Source organism: Bos indicus, chromosome 14, assembly GCF_029378745.1.
Source record: "Bos indicus isolate NIAB-ARS_2022 breed Sahiwal x Tharparkar chromosome 14, NIAB-ARS_B.indTharparkar_mat_pri_1.0, whole genome shotgun sequence".
NCBI lineage: Eukaryota > Metazoa > Chordata > Mammalia > Artiodactyla > Bovidae > Bos > Bos indicus.
Genome location: NC_091773.1, coordinates 30,137,887 through 30,143,765, shown reverse-complemented (window position 1 = coordinate 30,143,765; position 5,879 = coordinate 30,137,887). Strand labels below are relative to the sequence as shown.

The following is a 5,879-nucleotide window of genomic DNA, read 5'->3' as shown; positions in this document are numbered from 1 at the left end:
CCTTGATATCACTTCTCATTGTTTGTCATCTGGACTGTGGGGACAGCATGCTTCCTGACTTTTCTCCTCACCCCTAGAAATCTTCTAGCAGGTGCACTAGAATGAACTTGCTTAAGATACATTTGTGGGCTTCCCTGGTGGCTCAGAGGATAAAGCGTCTGCCTGCAATGCAGGAGACCTGGGTTTGATCCCTGGGTCAGGAAGATCCCCTGTAGAAGGCAATGGCACCCCACTCCAGTACTCTTGCCTGGAAAATCCCATGGACAGAGGAGCCTGTTAGACTACAGTCCATGGGATTGCAAAGAGTCGGACATGACTGAGTGACTTCACTTTAAGATACATTTGATTATGTCATCCCCTCCTGAGTGATCTCCAGCATTTCCTCTTTGTCCTGAGGACCCTTTAAATAGTGTGACAAACAAGAGGCTCCATTTAGCTCCTGTCTACCCCTCCAGCCTCATTTCTTGCCACACTCCTATCTTCATACTCTGTACCATGGCTGCATTGACCTTCTGCCCTTTTCCAAACTGGCCATGCCCGATTCTCACTCTACTATTCCTATGGTCCCTCCCTCAGCTCTCCTTATCTACAAATTAAAGTGGTGCAACATGACTTTTATTTATAGTAAAAGGATTATTTAGGATGAAAATGACTACATTGCTGTATTTACTAATGCAGAATGAATTATGGTAAATCTCAAGATAAATCCCAGGTTGTGTTGAGATGTTGATTTGCCTCAATTAGAATCATTAGACTAAAGAGTGAAAAGAAGTTTAATTCACTGGTCTTAGGAGTTCTATCTTTAGTTTGTTAGGTTTTTAAGGGTTTGACAATCCAGTGTCCACATACTAAATATAAAACTACTGGGAAACTAATTCTTAGGCAATATGCTATTAAAAATTCACATTGTCTGGTGCTCGCTTTGGCAGCACATATACTAAAATTGGAACAATACAGAGAAGATTAGCATGGTCCCTGTGCAAAGATGACATGCAAATTCATGAAGTGTTTCATGTATTTATGAGTTTGAGAGATTGGGACGCTACTGATACTACATATAACATAGATAACTAATGAGAACTATACATTAGCTGTACTAATGTATAGCTCAAGGAACCCTACTCAGTGCTCTGGGGTGACCCAAATGAGAGGAAAATCCAGAAAAGAGGGGATATATGTATACATATAGTTGATTCACTTTGCTATCCAGTAGAAACTACCACAATATTGTAAAGCAATTGTACTCTAATAAAAATTAAATATTAAAAATTCAGATTGCCTGAATAAACCAATTGGGTGGCTTCTTGTATTTAGAATCTTTATCTGAAAAAGAATGCTTAGTCTCGAGAGCTTAACAAGAATAAAATTTAGATGAATAATATAATATGTAAAAATAATATATGTATTTCTTGAAATGTATTCACTTTTCACATTTTGTTTCCCCATTTCTGATAAAGGATCCTAATCACAGCACTGAAAAATCAACACCCTAGCAGTCTGTCTTAGGAATAAATGAAAGAGAAAGGACTGGAATGCTCCCGGATGCAATGTTCAAGGCAAAAGTCGTGCTTCTGATCCCAGTAGGGTTATGATATGCTCTCTGCAAAGCCCATTGCTCCTGGTTTTTCAATTACAACTTTGACTCATATTCCTTGATTAGTAACAAGCAATCAATCATAATTAATTAGTTAAAATGTTCAACCGTTAAAATCATTACCATTAATTAAAATAATTATCTCTATTTTGGCTGCACTTCATTACCATTCTGGGAAATGCGTTGCTTTACTGCCATTCCTAGTACACATTCTTGGTGAAAGCAAAGCATATAATAGATCATCGATGAACTGCTTTAAAAGTGACAACCACAATAAGGTTTGGGCTTCTGTTGTTGTTGTGGTTGCATTTGGATAAAACATTTTTCTATAGTATCCTGAGCTTTATGAATAAAGCTCTTTGAAATGAGCGTTAGCTTTTCACAGGATGCTAGGAAATGAGAATTTTGGAAAGAACTTGTGCTTTAGAAGGAAATGTTTGTTTTATAGGTTAAACAATAGACTAGATACACAAAAGGAGAGAGAACCAGTGAAGTAGAGTAGATAACAGTGTTGGAAACATGACCTGAGACATAGGAATTGGAGAAAAAGAAGATAAGGGGCATGGAAGGTAAGATACAATGCGAAGTGACAGTTTTTTCTATTAGAGATCTAGAATGATAAAATAAAAAGAATAGAAGGGAGAAGCCTTTGAAGAGGTAATGGTAAAGAGTTTTCTAGAATGGGAAAAATGTATGTGCCCTAAGCACGGTGTTTGTGCTTACATGCTCAGTCACTCTCTTTCCGACTTCATGAACTGTAGCCCACCAGACTCCTCTGTCCACGCAAGACATACTGGCAAGAATACTGGAGTGGGTTGCCATTTCCTCCTCCAGGGGATCTTCCCATCCAGGGATCGTATGCACATTTCCTGCATTGGCAGGTGGATTCTTTATCACTGAGCCACCTGGGAAGCCCCTAAGCAGAGTAAATAGGAACAAACCCATATCTAGACACATAAGAGTTAAACTGCAAAAGTTTAAGAAAGAAGAGGGAAAACAGTTAAAGACAAATGTTAGAAAAAACAAACTTAGAAACAAATGACAGAAGCATAGGAATTAAATGCCAGGAACAGTAGATGCTGGAAAACACTGGAATCCTGTTACCTAAGCACTGAGGGGAAAGAACTTGAACCTAAAAGTATCCGAAGAGTGATGAACATTTCTGGCTATACATAGATGAAGCACATGCCTATTTTCAGACTCTCATTGAAAGAAAGGCTCATACAGACACTTTAGCAATAAGCAAAATGAGCTCAAATGCAAGAAGAAATTGCGACCAAAGAAATCAGCCAAATATGTTGGTCTGCCCAAATACCTTGTGACTAATCAGTGGCACTACTCACTAATTTGGGGAGAAAAGTGGTTAAAATGATGGTTAAGATATTAGATGTTGCTTACATGAAATGGGAGCATGGGATGCTACTTGGAGAGAAGTTAACACATTTTAAGATTCTTGCCTTGTTTGGGAGAAGGATGAAGATATTGTTAATACTTGTTAGAAAAACATAAGGTTATGGATGCATGTTATTAATATAAAGGATAACTTCTGAAAGAAACATACATTTCATGACGGTGTGCCTCTGGGGCTGGGGTGGGGAGTCTGGGTTTGAGAAAGTATGCGGTGGGATTTCATTGTTATCAGAGGCAACTGCATTGTGGACAACAAGGTCATGGCTTTCTGGGAATGAATACCAGCTCAGCTTCTGTTCTTTGCTGGATTGGGTCCCATACTTCATCTGACTGTATTTGGAGATAAGACCTTTAAAATGGTAATTAAATTAAAAATGAGGTCGTTAGTGTGGGCCCTAATCCAGTATGCTGGTGTCCTTTTATAAGAAAAGGAAATTAGGGCATAGACACACAGAGAGAAGACAGCTGTCTACAAGCCAAGGAGAGAGGCCTCAGTGGAAACCAATTGTTTAGACACTTTATACATATATTTGGCTGCATTGTGTCTAAGTCGGGTCACGCGGGATCTTGCGTTGCGGTACACAGACTCTCTAGTTGTGGCACAGCCTCAGCTGCTCCCTGGAACACGTGGGGTCCTGTCTCAGTTCTCTGTCCAGTGATTGAACTCGTGTCCGCAGCATTGCAAGGCGAACTCGTAACCACTGGACCACCAGGGAAGTCCCTCTGTATATACTTTTGTTTCAGATTTCTAGCCTCCAGAATTATGAGATAATAAATTTCTGTGGTTTAAGCCACCTAGTGTTTGGAACTGTGTTATCGTAGCCCTAGCAAAGTAACACAGCCTTTTAAGTATCTTGACTTGGCATGGCTTAAAATTCTGTACCTCAGTTTCTTCTCTGTAAAACTAAGATAATAACAACCCTATCTCATAGGGTTTTTGTAAGATTTAATCAAATTAATGCATGTAAAGTACTTGGAATACTACATATATATATGTATATATATATATATATATATGGTTAACCCTCAATAGATGTTAGCTATTATTTTATTAAAAAATTTAAATGTGACAAACTATTAACATTGATTCATTGGGAGTGATGGGGAAATGGATATTTGTTGTATTCTGTATTTTTAGGAAAATTTAAAAATTATTCTGACTAAAAAGGTAAATCTGTTTTCTATTATCTGGCTTCCCTTGTGGCTCAGTGTAAAGAAACCCCTGCCAATGCAGGAAACTCGGGTTCAATCCCTGGGTCAGGAAGATCCCCTGGAGAAGGGAATGGCAACACATTCCAGTATTCTTGCCTGGGGAATCCCATGGACAGAGGAGCCTGGTGGGCTATAGTCCATGGGGTCAATAAAGAGTCAGACATGACTTTAATGACTAAACAACAACATTTTCTGTTATCAGCATTATGTAGGAACTTGATAGATTGAAGAATATTGCAACTGATGTCTTGGTAGAGGGTTTATTAACATATAATTTACTTATTTGGGAAATATTTTTAGTGCCAAGCTGACTCTTTGAGTATTATGTCTTAGCCAATTGTCTTTCTTTTCTTTTTTTCTTTATTTTTGGCTGCACTGAGTCTTTGTTGCACAAGCAGGGGCTACTCTTGTTGTGGTGTCTTCTTTTGTCTGGGCTCAAGGGCTTTAGAGTGGGCGCTCAGTAAATGTGGTGCACAGGCTCAGTTGCCTTGTGGCATGAGGACTCTGCCCCAAACAGCATTGAACCCATGTCCTCTGTGTTGGGGACCAATGGCAGGCAGATTCTTAACCACTGCACGACCAGGGAAGTCCCTGTCTTTCTTTTCTGAGAGTGTTTACTACCAATACAGTGGTTTTCAGAAGTTGTGATCTGTTCCCTGTCTGCCCAAAGCGCATGGGCATTTGACTAGAGAAGTTTATTACAGACAGACGGCCCACATGCTCTATCGCTTTGCCTAGAGAATTTGATGCACCGTCATAATAATGATTTTAAAAAGCTACCTGAGAAGAATGAACGATTCTGCTAATCAGCCTGTTGGAGGTCTCAGGTCTCCAGAAACAAAGGCAAGCAGAGTAGGTGACAATGAGACCAGAAATGTCTTGGGATGTTAGGATTAATGATGTACACACCCGGGTCCTTTGTAGTTGAGCCTTGTCCAGATGCACCCAGCTATAAAAGAAGACTACGAGAACTCATTAATCAGTAATTCTGTACAACTTCAAAAACAGATCTCCACCACAAAGAGTGAGTTTTCTGACAACCTCCTAATGCCTCAGAGTTGTGAGGGAAGGCTTTTGTCAAACCTGTGACTCACCATGATAGCTCAAAGAAACACCCAGTAGGGCCTGGGCAAAGCTCATCTCATTGAAAAATGTGTCTATCATTAAAACCCTTTGCTGAGTTTTGCTAAAGTCACCCTCCAGTCCTGACTTCATTCAGCTGCTGCCTCACAGTTGACTCCAGCAACATGTATTCTACTTTTAATCAGAGTCACATGAAGACCCAGTCACCACTGTAAGGTACTGACTGCCTGTGAAGGTGGCGGGTATTGACACCAGGCTTTCCAGTCTCCACCTCACCCTGTCGGCTACTCACTAGGACAGAAAGTTTAGTGACTAATGTGAGTTGATGCTATTAAATTATGATCATGTGAGAGTGTTAGTCACTCAGTCGTGTCCAACTCTTTGCAACCCCATGGACTGTAGCCCGCCAGGCTCCTCTGTTGGTGGAATTTCCCAGGCAAGAATACTGGAGTGGGTTGCTATTTCCTTCTCCAGGGGATCTTCCCTGATCAGGGGTCAAACCTGTGTCTCCTGCGTTGGCAGGCAGATTATTTACCGTTGAGCCATCAGGGAAGCCCTTATTTCTTTCCTGCTGCTGCTA

The 5,879-nt window shown here is 40.3% G+C and overlaps 1 non-coding gene across 1 annotated transcript; it reads left to right on the top strand.

Annotated features, from left to right (window-relative positions):
• The first annotated feature begins 913 nt into the window (after positions 1 to 913).
• On the top strand, positions 914 to 1,020 carry LOC139187038 (U6 spliceosomal RNA). Its single transcript, XR_011570740.1, has one exon. It is a non-coding gene; the product is annotated as a U6 spliceosomal RNA (small nuclear RNA).
• The last annotated feature ends 4,859 nt before the right edge of the window (positions 1,021 to 5,879 follow it).